The following is a 15,657-nucleotide window of genomic DNA, read 5'->3' on the forward strand; positions in this document are numbered from 1 at the left end:
CAAATACTGATCTAGGTGTTGATATGAAGGGATTCTGAGATTTAATTAAAGTCCCTTATCAGTTGACTTTAAGTTAATCAAAAGGGAGATTATCCTGGGAAATGCCTGAACTAATCAGGTCAGCCCTTAAAATAAGTCAGAGAGATTCTAAGCAGCAGAGGGTTTTCTCCTGCTGTCCTCAAAGAAGCAATCAACCATGTTTTGAACTGCCTGTGGCAGCACTGCAAGGACCTGAGAGTGACCTTTCTGAGCTGAGGGCAGTTTCAGACCAACAGCCAGCCAGAAAGTGGGGACATGGGCCCTATATTTGTAAGGAACTGAATTTTGACAAGAAGCAGTGAATTTGGGAGAAAATCCTGAACTTCTGATGAAAACTCAATCTTAGCTGTCACTTTTATTTCAGCCCGGTTGGGCTCTGAACAGAGAAACTGGTAGACTCATACCCTGGCTCCTGACCTCAGAAACTGTGAAATAATAAATTTGCATTGATTTAAGCCTCTTAGTTTGTGATAATTTGTTACATAGCAGTAGAAAACTAATGCAAGAGTATAGGGGAAAATGGAAGACAAGTGTAGAAAAATACAAAGATAGATTCACTCCCTCCTGGAGCCTTCAGTGATAGGTTGTTTGCAATTAATTCCTTTCTCTTCAACCTTGTTAGCATAAAAACTGATGAAGGTGCTACACAAGTTGATGTATCTGCATTTTGAATTATAATTAGAATATTTGTGCACATTTTCATTAATGTCAACTTTTCTTTGACTCAAGCTATGAAATTATTTTCACCATCTCTTTTCTTATAAGATCTCTCTCCCACTTACTTTGGATTCAGTTGGGGAGGGGATCCTTGTCTTTGGCTTTTTCTTTCTCTCTATGTTCAATGTCCTCTCTCTCACTTCTTCCCCATCCATTCCCACCACCCAGGGCACCAGGTTCAGGGCAGGGAGAAAGGATGGGACTTAGTTGGTAGTATGTATACTTTTCACTTGTTTATCAAATATCCTACTTGACGGAAAATACGTTGGCTCATTTTGGGTGAACATTTTAATTTTGTTTTTCAGATATCTCAGGAGCAACCTCTACAGTGCAAAATTATTTGGCATCGGCAAAGAACTGAGGTGGAATCCTCCTTGATTCTACAGGTACCACTCTCTCTCTTTCCCTCTTATTCCTATAGTGCCTAACTTGTCTCCTGCCTCCAGACTTTTCCAGTTGAGAGGCAAACACCAGTCTCTATCTTTCCATACTCCATAGAATTACTGCCATGCTTTTCTAAGGATTATATCACACAACCCATGAGTATCAGCACAAGATGGGGGAGGATTTACTATAGGTGATCAAATATGCAGCTGGGGAGTAGGAGGCAAGTTCCCCTAATTTCTCCCAGGGGATCTCTTGGGCACCCCTCTCTGTATCTGCTAAAATACAAATAGGAAAACTGAAAGTACAGAAGTTATTACAGCAGAGAACATTGAAAGGATAAAGAAGGAACTCTGAGTTATAGAAATCATCAGTACAGGAAGCAGCTAGTCGTTTCTATAGTGGGATAAACAAAGGTGAGTTTGGAGCTAGTAGTATTTAGAAGCTTGGAGGAGTGGCTTTGCGGTCCCAACCTCCTGAGGATGTTTTTTTCCTTGTTGGTGCTGGTGCCTCAGGGACTAGGAGGATGGTCCAAACAGGGATAAGATTTAGGCCTCTGAGAAATGGGGCACAGGTCTCATGATGTTCCTGTGTCTTAGGGTACATTGTGAGTCTGGGATGCAGTGTGAGAAAAACTAGAAACTGTAACTAATCACCGCAACGGGAAGTAACTGTCTTTGCAGAAGCACCATTACTGGGGTGATGTTAACAAAGAAACGAACAGAGGGGAGATTCTTGTCCAGCCTTCCAGTCTCCCTCTAGTGCCCCCTATAGGTAAGGGAGCCACTTGGTTTGCAGTCCCAGTACTAGCATCAAAACACAATGCAAATGGGTGAGTCTGAAATTGAGAAACACTTTAATAACCACCACATCAATTTTCCCTTGTAATCTATGGATACACAAGATAATTGTAAATGTGTATGTATTATATATACAATGCATTTGGGAGTCACAGGGTTTGCGATATAGTAAATACTTTTGAGGTGCTAGTACAATTAGGAGTTCATAGATTTTTACTTTTCGGTGATGGTCTCAGTTTGATAAATGAGGAGAGCAAACTCGGTTTCTCTCATAAGCTCATACAAAGTGATTCAATTATTTTATTATTTTTATGAACAAAATATTAAAAGGATAATGTTATAATCTGAATGCCAGTCCTGTAGTTGAAAGACCACTAGACAGAAACAAAAGGAAGAGTTTGAGAATAAAGAAACTGGGTTTTGATCCAATTTTTGCTAAATAAGGTGAATATGGAACATGGCATAAACAAGTTTTTCTTTCAGGACCTTGATGTAGCCAGGCTAGGTAATCTTTAGAGTCTCTTCTGGTTCTAAAATTCTATACCCATTTCCCATAAAACAAGGTAGCAGAGTTTATTTTTTAATTGATTAATTAGTTAATTTATTTTAATTTGAAATAAGGCCTTCAGACAGTCACCTCTAGCCCTGAAAAGTTGGTGAACTAACATAGCCACATTGTTCTAAGTTCACTTTTGATATTTTTAGCATGCTGTTCATGTTGATGCTTGTATCCATTTTTCAAACTGCTGGATGGTGAATGGTATATTTTACTTTTCCCTCTTGATTTGACCACAACATTCTCGAGATGAATAGCTAATTGGACCATTCTGTCTTTAATGAAAGCATCTGTAAAATTCTGCCAAAAGGTCAGGCATGTGTCAAGGCCAAAATTAAGTAATATTTGCTGTCATTCCAGTATTTTATGGCATATATATTTTTTCACATTCCTTTAAATATGTAAACTTGTTAGGGGAAAAACTAGGTTTTCCTAATTTTTTTTTATCAAGTTTCTTGATCAAGGACTAAATAAAACACTTAAAAGAAATCATATAACTCTCGTTTGGGTTGAAGCCTAGAGAAAGACAGTAAGTCTGACTGAAACACCTTCACAGTTTACCCAACCTATTGCTTAGCAGCAAGAGCAGATCCACGCCTTCCCCTCAATTTTATCTTGTTAGTAACAAGGCATTTAATCTCTCAGAATAGGAATCATATTTTATAAGTTGCCATCATTTCTGTGTCTTATTAGTAACATATCTTGAATTATTGTTTTTCTTTGCCTGTATATCCAGAATTATTCAGAACTCACACCAAGATACTTTTAAAACCTTAAACAGTTGAATCTAATTATCCGTTTTCATTTAACATTAATGTAATTTACTCTATATGTTATTTTCCTCAGAGGATATAAGCTGTGGCACGATCTGCAGGTCACTTCTCATTTGCTTTTTCCATTTCTTTCTGGATGATCCTCTGCTTTGAAATGTCATCTGCTGCTTTTAAACCCTCTGTGAATTCTAGTTTTCTTTTTTCCTAGTGTTTGGCTTTTTATTAAATTGTTTCAGGAGGGAAAGGATGTAATCACAAGTTATAATTGGTAAAAATACATCACATAAATGATAAATACATACTTGATATTTACATACTCTCTACATAATACAATAGATGGAGGTCAGGAAAAAACACATGATGGAGCAAGGAAATGGTAGCAGGATGGAAGAGTTACTCTATGAAGAGATTGTGTACAACTGGGTTCTCAAATTCATTTATATGTCAACAAAATATGAATAATACAAGTGTTTCAGACAACTGAAAAACTCTAAGCAATCAAAAACCACACATAATAATCAGCAAGAAAATTAAATGTACTCACTCAGTGACACAATTTCCATCTTTCTAATTTCACTTTGATATATTTTTTCAACACTCTCAATTAGACATTTTATCTGACAGCCACTGTACTTCTTGAAGAAGAGCAAAATATTTCCTCATGGCTAAAAATGCAAGCAATATATTCTTTTTTTCATTAATCATCTTTGGAGTCCTTGTCATATTGGAGACAGAAAGAGAAGCAATTTAAATCAGTACATAATGCCACTGCTAGGTACCTGTATTAGTCAGTGTAAACTAATTGTTTGTTATAACAAACAATTCCAAAACTCAATAGTGTATCAAAATAAAAGACTATCTGTCACTCATGTCATAGTTCAATTGATTGTTTCAAGTCGTTTGATTTACAAGAGGACTCAGCAACTCAGACTTCTCCTAACAGCTCTGTTGTTCCCTATGACCTTGATTGTTCCACTAGATTTTTGGCCTCCTGTCAGGAAACCAGTGAAAGTAGGATGTGGAAGAATGCTTATGGGAAAATTTTATGAGTTATTTTGGAAATGTTGTTTATCACATCTGCTCATATTCCATTGGTCAGAAGGTTGGGACATGAAGTTCAGCTGCACGTCTAGTACCTATGTTGATTCTACTAAATCTTAGTATTGGTAGATAAATACGTTTTTCTAAATGAGAAAACTAATCTTGATGTCATTGTTAGGATGACAAATGCTTCTTACTTTGCCTGGGTCTTTTCTGGTTTTAAAATTGAAAGTCCTGTATCCCAGGGCCCTCCTTGGTCCTGAGTAAACTGGAATGACTGGTCACCTGCAAACCAGGAGGCTCTCAGAATTAGATCTCAGGAGATGGGGTCTGTTTCTGGGCTCACTAAAAAAATGTTATATATTCCCTTGAGAAAAATTCCTTCACCTTTCTGAGTATTTGAAAATGAAGAGTTTTGAGTTTATAATGAAAAATTTCTTCCATTTCCAAAATATCATAATCCTATAGACAGTTGAACATCCATTTGGAAAGCGATAGAGTCAAATATCCTGCCATAAATATCTAGAAATTAAAACAAAAATGAGTTGTCTTATTTAAAACCTAACTTGCTGTAAATCAACTGTAACTGCCTCACTGAGGCCATGGGCATACACACCTGCTACTCTACTCCTTGGACCACGTGGCTGCAGTCTACTTCCTCACACCCTCGAGGGACAGTGTGTGGTCGAGGTACCAGGGAGCAGTCAAGGTCCCAAAGCTCTTGGAAAAAATCCAGAAAGCTGTCATAGTTGAAAACAATATAGGAATTTCCTTATAATATCGTGAGATATTCTTTTTAATTGGAGCTTGTAAATTTGCTGTTTTGTAAGGGGACAATGTATTTTTCTGATTTTGCTTTCACTCTATGTGTTTATAGCTCCAAACAATATTCTTCATAAATAGCCTCAAAGACATTTCAAGCCTCTGGCTTTTCCCACAGTGAAGTATATCAACTGGCCATATTCAATCATTTTGAACTAAAGAAGCTAGGCAATGTCTTATGGTGCAGCCCATGATGTGGCTTTGCAACCCCACTGAATGAAGCAGGGACGTGTAATCTATAGAATTTTTGAAGACTGGTCATTTATGGATTTCCATTTCCAGCAGTATATAGAAATAGATAATCTGGAGACACCACTTCCAAAAAGCAATTAATTCCTGTATGAAACCTAATTTGTATCATGTTTGTCTCAAGTGCCTGAAACAAGAGAAGGACTGGTATCTTCATAAGAAGAGGGAAATTTTGGACACAGAGACAGATAGAGACAGAAGGAAGATGGCCATGTGATGATGGTGGAGTTATGAGATTGGAGTTATGTTGCCACAATGCCAAGGAATGTTTCAGGCCAACAAAAGCTAGGGAGAGGCAAGGATGGATTATTTCTTTTATTCCTAACAATTGATAAGCATCTAATATGATCCAGGCACTGTGCTATTAAGGTTATAATGAAGAAAGCAGAAAGATCCCTTTCTTGAACTAATATGTAGTGTACGTTGTTAAGATAGCAGTTGAGAAATCATAGGAAAGCGTAATAAAGGCCTGCAAGCATAGGGTCATATGAAGAAAGAAGGACTGTGGTTTAGAAATAGTTGACAGTCACCTTTTCCAGGGTAATGCTAGAACTTTAGGTGGTTCATAGCAGATGAGATAGTTGCTTAAAATGAACTTTCAGCTGTCAAGAATGAGAAAGGGCAGAGGTGGAGGTATTGTCTCTGAACCCATTGAAATCTCCTGTTCTCGCTGTTTGTAGATATATCAGCTCTTCTACATACCTTTGAACTCCTAAATTGGATAATTTGTGGTATAAAGAGAACAGCAATTGTTTCTTGAGTTTTACTACTTTGAACTTGGTACATTCTTTTAACCAAATTTTCTCTCACAAAATACAAATCCTAAAGTTCAGCTGCTTTAGAAGATGTTTTTAATCATTCACTGATTGGTTTTCAACTCATTAGTGGTTCCAGTGTTCTGCACTGACAACACTCACAGTATGAATCATTTTTTGGTACATTAGGCAGAAGCATTTACAGAACTGTCTGAAGGTAGTATATTTCCCACACATATTTTGATGGTTTTTAGAGAAGAATTTGTTGTTTTATTTTATCATTTTAAATGTGAACCTCCATTTTGGGTGGGGAACTGATTTGTGTTCTTTGTGATTGCATCATACATTTCAAACTTTAGTGAGGAAATCCACATTGTCTTTGATATAGCTTATGTTTCTCCAAAGTGCGAAACATGAAAATGTGCCTTATTAAGTTTTTCACTGAACAGATATTTTGTGCTTGTAACCACCATGCTGGTGATGCTATGCACCTTTCTAAAAAATGGAAGCATCTCTGTGGGGAAACCCAAAGCTTAAAAATGACTGTTTTACGCAACATGTGCATTTAACATCTTCACAGCTTTAACTTCTTAAACTGTGGGAGGTTCTTGGAAAACAGCTTTTATGTAATTTTCCTTTCCCCAGCCACTAAACTGCTAAAGATTCGTTAACAAATGGTAGGGGGAAAATGAGAGATTCAAAAATATCTAGGAAATCCTGAAACAAATGTTCTCCATTTTGAAATAAGCAATCTCATGCCTCACCTTGGAAACAGGTCCGTAGGGCACTTTGGCTAATGCTAGTCAAAGCATTGAGAATCTTCAAGAAGATAGAGCTGCTCCAGTGATTGCAATCAGGAATTAAGTGCTTGGGCAATTCAGAGAATCTTTAGGGGGAAAAAATGCCCCATGCAGATGGATCTATGTATGCTTATGAAATAAGGCCAATTTTATAATTTTTGTTAACTTATTAGGAAATATAGAGTCAAATTCTATGTTTAGGTATATTTATTAGTGCCTCTCAGGGCTGGAGAATTTTATCTCTTTGTTCCTGTTTGAAATTTTCCATTTGTTTTTAATCGTAATTGTTCTATAATTCAGGTCTGTCTTGTAAAAACTGCTTCTGTGGAAGAAGTGGGACATTTAAATTAAAATAAAGAACTCAGAAAAAATCTCCCTGAATTCTGCCTCCTGACAAGATGGCAAATAAGCACAGGAAGCTGGCTCCTTTCCCAGAGCCTAACCTTGGAGATGCCACAAAAGCAGGAGGGAAGTTGACAGATCTCAGAATATGAACACTGTGAAGAAGCCCCAGAGCAGAAGCTGGTAGGTTCCTGGTGCAGAATTAGAAGAGGGCCAGAGGCACAGATGGGGGACAGACAGGACAAGAGCATTATTGTTGTTCCTGTTTTTGTTCTCCTCCCAAATTGCCTGAGGGAATCACAGCTCACTTGTCCTGTCACACTAAAAAAAAATCAAAATAGGGCAGGAACAGCGAAAGAGTAGGTGGGTGGGAACTGTGGGATTACAGTCCTGGCTGTGCTGGTGAGCAAAGAAGAAAGAGGGACAACACCTTTGAGATTTCAGTCTTTTCTTCCCATCATGCCCTTTGCCTTCAGTTGTCCAGGTGACTAGAACCCAAAGAAGAAACCCTTGGGTGTGAACAGTGCCAGGAGTAAAGGTACAGGAAGTGTCCTGGTGAAGTGTGTGTTAAAACCAGAAAAATGAGAAATTGGTGAACTCAGATTGCAGTAAAAGAGCATCTCCACCCTGAGGCACATCCCCCATTTCCTAGATTCACCTTGGAATGCAAGATGAAATGAAAAAATCTGGGGAATAAAACTGAAAGAAAGAAAAGAAGGAGAGAGGAAAAAATAAAAGATGAGAAATGAAAAAAAATAGGAGAAAAAGCATACTTAATTAACAGACCTCCCCTGCCAAATCAAAATTAAACATCGTAAATATCCTCAAACAGATAAGGAAAACTGATAGAAGTATGAAGCAGAAGTAAGCAATCATTATAAATAACCAAGTGAAGATATTGAGTATGAGAAAATTTAAATAAACTATCCAATAGATTAAAATATGATAATAAAATACTGTACCCAGAAAATACCCCCAGGCTGAGATGTTTTTACAGGTCTTTCCAAACTTATAGATTATCTCTTTGTTTTACACATTGTTCCAGGAAATAGTAAAGCTCTAAATCTGTTCAACTAATTTTAAAAGCACATTTGAAACCCTGATTTCTAAATCAAATGAGGACAGCATGGAAATAGAAAAGCATAGGCCCATTTCATTTATAATAACTGAAGTGAAACTCCCAAGTAAAATATTAGCTTTGAGTGAAATAATAAGTTTAATTTGTGTTTCAATTAGAAACATATCCGAGTCAGTACTTTATTCTAATATAAATATTTACCAAGAGAAGCAAAAATATTTCACATGTTAAAAATATCTCTTGCATACAAACAAAGCATGTGGCAGAAATCCAAGTCATCTTTTCAAATGTAACGATGACATTGTAGGTGCTTTCTGACTGCCTACACACTGAAAGCATCTTGACAGATTTCTTTGCCTGGTACAGAAGAAGTTTACATACATAATAAGTAGTTTATTACTCTGATATAGAGCAAGAGATTCTCTCCAAGTGATTAATGACAGATTCAATAAGCTTTCTTTGGTTTTTAGTTTCTTTTTAATCAAGACTAATTAATATTTTTTTGGAAAAGGATATGTTTAATTCCACACTACTTGAACCCAAATGTGTATTAAATATATATCAATTTCACATAAGGTTTATTCCTAGAATGTTGGCATCAATTAACATAATAAAATCTATTCGTGCAATTTGTCACAGAAATTGTGTAAAAGAAGAAAACCACATCATTTTACCAACAGAAAGAAACTTCAATAATTCTCAAACTCCAACAAATGTTGAAAACTGTCACCAAAAATTTAGAAGTTTGCTTTATTAAATCTATCTACTAAAAGTGTCTGTATTTGTCTATGTGTGAGTGTGTAATGTGTGTGTATCCTATGAACTAGAAGCCTAATATTTAAAGAAGAAAAAAACAAAAAACTTAATATATAATCCCTCTAGAAAAAAAAAATGAAGATGTACATTATTACCACATTATTACCGTATTTCTCATTATATGCTAAAAATCCCGATCAATGCAATGGATTCATCAAAGGAAAAAAAATAGAGGTTTAGAATCCAAATGATAGTGTCCAGGTTTTCTTTATTTGCAGAAAATATAAATAACTGTGCATACAGCCCTATAAATTCAACAGTTATCCTAATTGAGATCAAATTTTGAAAATCAGTGTGTCTAAGAGTTTTATTTCTAGTATGACCCAGTTATGTTCTATCAGATCAATGTTCCTGACAACTGAAAATATGAAACACCCCTCAAATAAAGACTAAAGAATTGTCTGAAGTGAACAAAAGGAGGCAGGGTTTGTGGGGAGTTGACAATTTGAAGAAGGAAATGGCACTGAGTGAGTTTCTTGTGTTTGCAGCTTTTACTCAGGGCAGGCCATAGAATTTTTTTTGTCCTAAAGCCTTTACTTGAGACATGATGGAAAACTTTACAGGTACACATGGAAAAATAAGACATGATCACAACTTAGAATGAAAGCAATCTAACCAGAGAGCTTATATGCCTGTCAGTTAACATAGCTGCTCTAGTGCTGGGACTGTGACCTGCTATAGGGCTGAGAGAAATGGGCATTGCTATTCCTCTCCTTCTTCCTCATCCTCTCCTTCAACAGAATCCACACCAACCCCCTCATAATCCTTCTCAAAGGCAGCCATGTTCTCCCAGACCTACAAAAACCCTCCTTTCTCCATCCCTCACCCCTATACGAGTGAACAAAGTCACACTTGGCATACATCAGGTCCAACTTGTGGTCAGGCGAGCCCAGGCCTCAGCGATGGCTGTGGTGTTGCTCAGCATGCACACAGCTCACTGGATCTTGACCAGGTATCTACCAGGCACCACAGTGGGAGGCAAGTAATTAATGCCGACCTTGAAGCCAGTGGGACACCAGTCCATAAACTGGACACTGCACTTGGTCTTGATGGTGGCAGTGGCAGCCTTGATGTCTTTAGGAACCACATTGCTATAGTACAACAGGCAGCAAGCCATGTATTTACCATCACAAAACTCACATTTCACCAGCTGGCTGACTAGCTCAAAGCAAGCATTGGTAATCTCTGCTACAGAAAGCTGTTCGTGGTTGGCTTTCTCAGCAGAGAAGATGGGGGCCTGTGTGGCCAGAGGAAAGTGGATGCAGGGATAGGGCACCAGGTTGGTCTGGAATTCTGTCAGGTCAACATTCAGGGCACCATCAATTCTGAGAGAAGCAGTGATAGAGGACACACTCTGGCTGATAAGGCAGTTAAGGTTGGTGTAGGTTGGGCCCTCAATATCAAGGTTCCTATGACAAGTGTCATAGATGGCCTCAATGTTTACCATTAAGGCCCAATCTTAGTGCTCCAGGGCAGTGTGGGTACTGAGGATGAAGTTGGAAGGCTTGAGTACAGCTGTGGAAACATGGGGGATGGGTAAATGGAGAACTCCAGATTGGACTTCTCGCCATAATCAACAGAGAGATGTTCCAACAGCAAGAAGGTGAACCCAGAACTGGTTCCCCCATCAAAGCTGTGGAAAACCGAGAAGCCCCGAAAACTTGTGCATGGGTCAGCCAGCCTGCGAATTCTGTCCAATATGAGGTCACGGATCTCCTTGCCAATGGTTTAGTGCCCATAGGCATAGTTATTGGGAGCATCTTCCTTGCCTGTGATGAACTGCCCGTGGTGCAAGAGCTGGTGGTTGGTGCCAGGACGAATTTCATCAATAACCATGAGTTCAGTCGACAAACACTGCTCTGGGCACCTGCTTACCAGAGCCCGTCTTGAAGAAAGTGTTGGAGTCGTCTCCTCCCCCAGTGGTCTTATTACTTGGCATCTGGCCATTGGGCTGGATGCTGTCTTCCAGGCAGTAGAGCTCCCAGTAGGTGTTGCCAATTTGTACACCAGTCTGGCTGAAGTGGATAGAGACACACTCATGCATGGTGGCTATGGGTTAGAAGGTGAAGACGACAGGAACAGACACCAGGCTGCAGTTATCGTCCCCAACAAGCTAAGAGTCAAGGTAAGTAACACACTCAGGCCATAGAATTTTGAAAGAAAATCTGCTGGTTTGAAGAATCAGAGTTCTGAGTTTGGAAAAACCATAGCAACTAGAAATTGAGCGAGTAAAATCCAAGAAAGGAGAGAGCCAGAAAAGGGGAAACCTCAACTTTTGCTTTGAATTCTGCCTAAGCTGTTGGCTGTGACCTGAGTCACACATGTATGGGCAAGACTCCAAACAGTCCATGTGAAGTTGGGGGGGAAAAAAAAGCTGACCTTTTTAAAGGTGCCTCTCCTGCAGGGAACCTGGTGTTTGTAGAGTTTAACCCAGTTATATGTCTGCTAACATAAAATAAAATAAAATAAATACTCTTCAGAGAATCATAATAGAACCCAGATTTTCTAAAACACATTATTCATAATGTGCAGAATTCAACTCAAAATTTATTGACATACCAAAAAAACATGAAAATATGACTATTCACAAGAGAAAAGGGAATCAGTGATTGTCAATTCCAATAAGACAGATATTGGCATTAGCAGTACCTAGTGTAATTCTGTTCAGTGAGACAAAGGAAAAATATAGTCCCTATATATGAAAAGTGGAGGAAGTTCATCAGAGAAATAGAGAACCAAATGGAAATTCTAGAAATGAAATATACAATATCTAAAGGAAATGTTACTGGACAGACCTAACAGTAAAATGGTGGTAAAAGAAGACATAGTCACGGAACTTGATGGTAGATAAACAGTAATTATGAATCTGAGAAATGAAGGGACAGATTTCTGGTTTTTGCCTCTTACATGTGTAGAGCTCAGAAGTCATTCCTAACTTCACAAGAAAACAACTGAACAAACTGAAAATCAGTCAGTTTTCTTAGCTATTTCAAGAAAGGAGGTCTTGGGATGAATCACCAGTTCAGTATCTGGAGAAGCAGATACTGAAAAATTGGGGCCAAGATCAGCTTACCCAAAGCAGAAGACAGAGGAGTCAGTAGTTGGTAGAAAGTGGTGATTAGATTCATGTGTCAACTTGGCCAGGTGATGGTGTCCAGGCGTCTGGTCAAGCAAGCACTGGCCTAACCATTACTGCAACGGCCTTTTTGGCTGGTTTATTAAATCATCAGTCAATTAACTGTACTGGAGACTGATTACATCAATGAAGGTCATGTCTTCAGCAATGAGAGAATTCAATCAGATTTAATCCAATCAGTTGAAGACTTTTTAAGGGAGAAAGAGAGAGGACCTTCACTTCTTCAGCTAGCCAGCATCTCCTGAGGAGTTCATCAGACACCTTCATCGGAGTTGCCAGTTTGCTGCCTGCCCTACGGAATTTGGACTTGTGCATCCTGCCCTATGGAATTTGGACTCTACATCCCCACAGCTGTGTGAGACACTTATATAAAATCTTATATTTACACATATCTCTTGCTGGTTCTGTTTTTCTAGAGAACCCTAACTAATACAACTTATATGGTAGTTTTGATGAATGGTCAGAGGAGGCTAAGTGTGGACTAACATGAGACTTAAAATTGCTGAGAGCACAGACTTTAGGGGTGGGGGAGCCATACTTTCATGGGTTTTACCTCCAACACATCCACGTTTCTCACAATGAAGTTCAGATAAAAATCCCCTCCTGTTTTCCTGTAAAAGGAGGGGAAAAGCAACCATTTTGAAATATGCCTAGAATATTCAAAGGCCTGCCCTCCAAGAGAAGCTACTTTATTAGGTTCTTATCAGACCTGGTGTGGTAGGTTGAATCCTGTACCCCAACAGACATATGTTCTTGATCTTATCCATGTTCCTATGGAAGTGAACCCATTGTAATTAAGACCCTTTAAAGGTGCTATTTTTAGTTAATGTGTGGCCCGAATGAATGAGAGTGGGTCTTTTCTGGATTATTGGAGGCCTCATAAAGAGAACCAGGATATCACAGAATCTAGAAGAGAGAGGACAATCAATCACTATGTGGTGATGGAAAGCAGAAGTACAAGCCAAGGAATTCTAAGGCTTGTGACAGCCAGCACGAGGGCATACAGACTCTGGGAGACAGCAAGTCTTGCTGGTATCTTGATGTTGGACTTCTAGCTTCTAAAACTGGGAGCCCATGAATTCCTGTTGTGTAAGCCAAAACCAGTTTGTGGTATTTGTGATAACAGATCAAGCTGCTTGGGGGAAGGGTAATTACACAACTCTAGGACCCTTCAGCCTTTCTTTCTCAAGTAAAGCAACTTAACAAAAACTAAGAAATGCTTCTAATGGTCACAGCTCAGGGACTCAGGTCCACTAAAAAACTGGGATTTAATCATAAGATTACAGAATGACTTTCCAACGCCCCATATCAACAGGGTACCAGTATAATAGCAATGGATTACGACTGAGAGAGTACGGTGTCTATTTAAGAATGTGGATTTAGGGAAAAACAAAGAAAACGGGAGAAAAATAAGCATACAAAGAAACTAGAGAAACGTGGAGCCTCTGGCACCTACAGCTACAGTAAAGATTAAACTTCGCCCAAAGCCTAGTCAGATTAACATTAAAGCTTCACAGTAAAAGCTGGCTTTCAGAAAAATTAAAAGGCAATCTAAAAAGTAAGAAGACCCATAGTCTGAAGAGTAAAAGCAAGCATTAGAACCAGACTCAGACATAACACAGAGAGAAATTTATGGCATTGAATGCATATATTAGCTTCCACCTTGGAAAACTTGTAACAGAAGAGCAAATTAAATCCAAAGTAAGCCAAAGAAAATAATGATATGCCTTTTGTTCACCCATCAGAATGGCAAACAATATAAAGTCTGATAATGCCAAGAGTTAGAGAGAATGAGTACAAAATTGAATCCTCATGCACTACTGGTGGGATTCCAGACTGGTATAACCACCCAGAAAATAGTCTGCCATTATTTAGTGACATTGCGTTTTTTATACCCTGAACCCCAACAATCTCATGATTGGTATACATTCTGGAGAACTTTAAGAATATACATAAAAATACATATAAATATGTATAGGTAAGTTCATTAGAGAACTGTTGTATCAGAGAGTTGGAGATAATTCAGAATATGGATGAATACAATGTGGGGATATATGCAATTGGACAGTTTAAATCAATCAGAAGCAATGATTTGATATATACCCAGTATTATAAGACATATATTAAAAACATAATGTTGGATGAAAAATGAGTGCTTTTTATAAAATAACATCATCTTGTTAGTGAAGAAAGAATTTTATGGATCTTTCAAAAAATACATTTCTAAGATGTATTAAAATATTTAAGTGGATGGGGCATATTCCAATTTGCAATGAGAGTGAAGGATGAAAGAAAAACGTAAAATAAAACAAGACCTGGGGCTGCTGTTAAAGTTTCAAGCAGTGTTGAAGGCAATGGGGATATAGCAGTGAAGAAGACAGCAAAAGTCCCATGAGAGAAAACCAGCAGGAGGAGAAAACTGGCTATGCTTTTGGGACACTCACAAACAATGGGCAAAAGACTAGGAACTTCAGAAAACAGGTTACATCCCAAATAGCTAATAAATGAGCATTCAGCTCATTGCTCTTCCTGGGAAATGCAAATTAAAAACCTGATGAGATAATAGACACCTACTAAAATGACTGCAATTTTTTAAATGATTGAGAATAACAAGTGTTTCTGAAGCTGTAGATGGATTTCTTATACACGGCTGGTGAGCATATAAAATGGTATAATCACTTGGGGATGATTACTTGGCTGCTTCCACTAAAATTAAACACATGCCTACACCATGACTCAGTAATTCCTTTCCTAGGTATAACTAAGAGAAGTAAATGTCTATGTCCAGCAAAAGACTTGTAGAAGGATGCTAATGCAGCTTCATTCACAATAGCCCCAAATGAGAAACAACCTAAATGCTTAACAACAGGTAAAAGATATACAAATAGTGGTTCATTTTCATGAAATATTGGTATCCATTCATTGAAACACTACACAATTTAAAAAAAATATCAAATTACTGGAACATGAAACAAAGAATATATTTCACCAATATTGTAATGGGTGAAATAAGCCAGACTCAATAGAGTACTTGCTGTGAAATTCTAACTATATAAAGTTTAAGAAGAGGCAAAACTAATCAATGTTCACAGAAGTCACATTAATGGTTACATCTGAGGGCAGTATGAATTGGCAAGGTGCCCACAATGAAAATTCATGAGGTGCTGGAAATATTCTGTGCCTTGTTTGGGGTAGTTACACAAGGTGTGTGTGTGTGTTTGCACATGTGCATGTGTGTGCGTGTAAATTTTGGGTATACTGTTAAGATTAGTATACTTTCTAGACTTTACTATATATATTCTTGAGAGGGAGACAGAGACAGAAAGATAGAGGGGGGAGAGAGAGAGAA

At 38.0% G+C, this 15,657-nt stretch overlaps 1 pseudogene; it reads right to left on the reverse strand.

Moving 5' to 3' along the window:
* Positions 1-9,874: 9,874 nt before the first annotated feature.
* On the reverse strand, positions 9,875-11,216 carry LOC119512529 (annotated as a pseudogene).
* Between the last annotated feature and the right edge of the window lie 4,441 nt (positions 11,217-15,657).

Source organism: Choloepus didactylus, chromosome 17 (assembly GCF_015220235.1).
Source record: "Choloepus didactylus isolate mChoDid1 chromosome 17, mChoDid1.pri, whole genome shotgun sequence".
Lineage (NCBI taxonomy): Eukaryota > Metazoa > Chordata > Mammalia > Pilosa > Megalonychidae > Choloepus > Choloepus didactylus.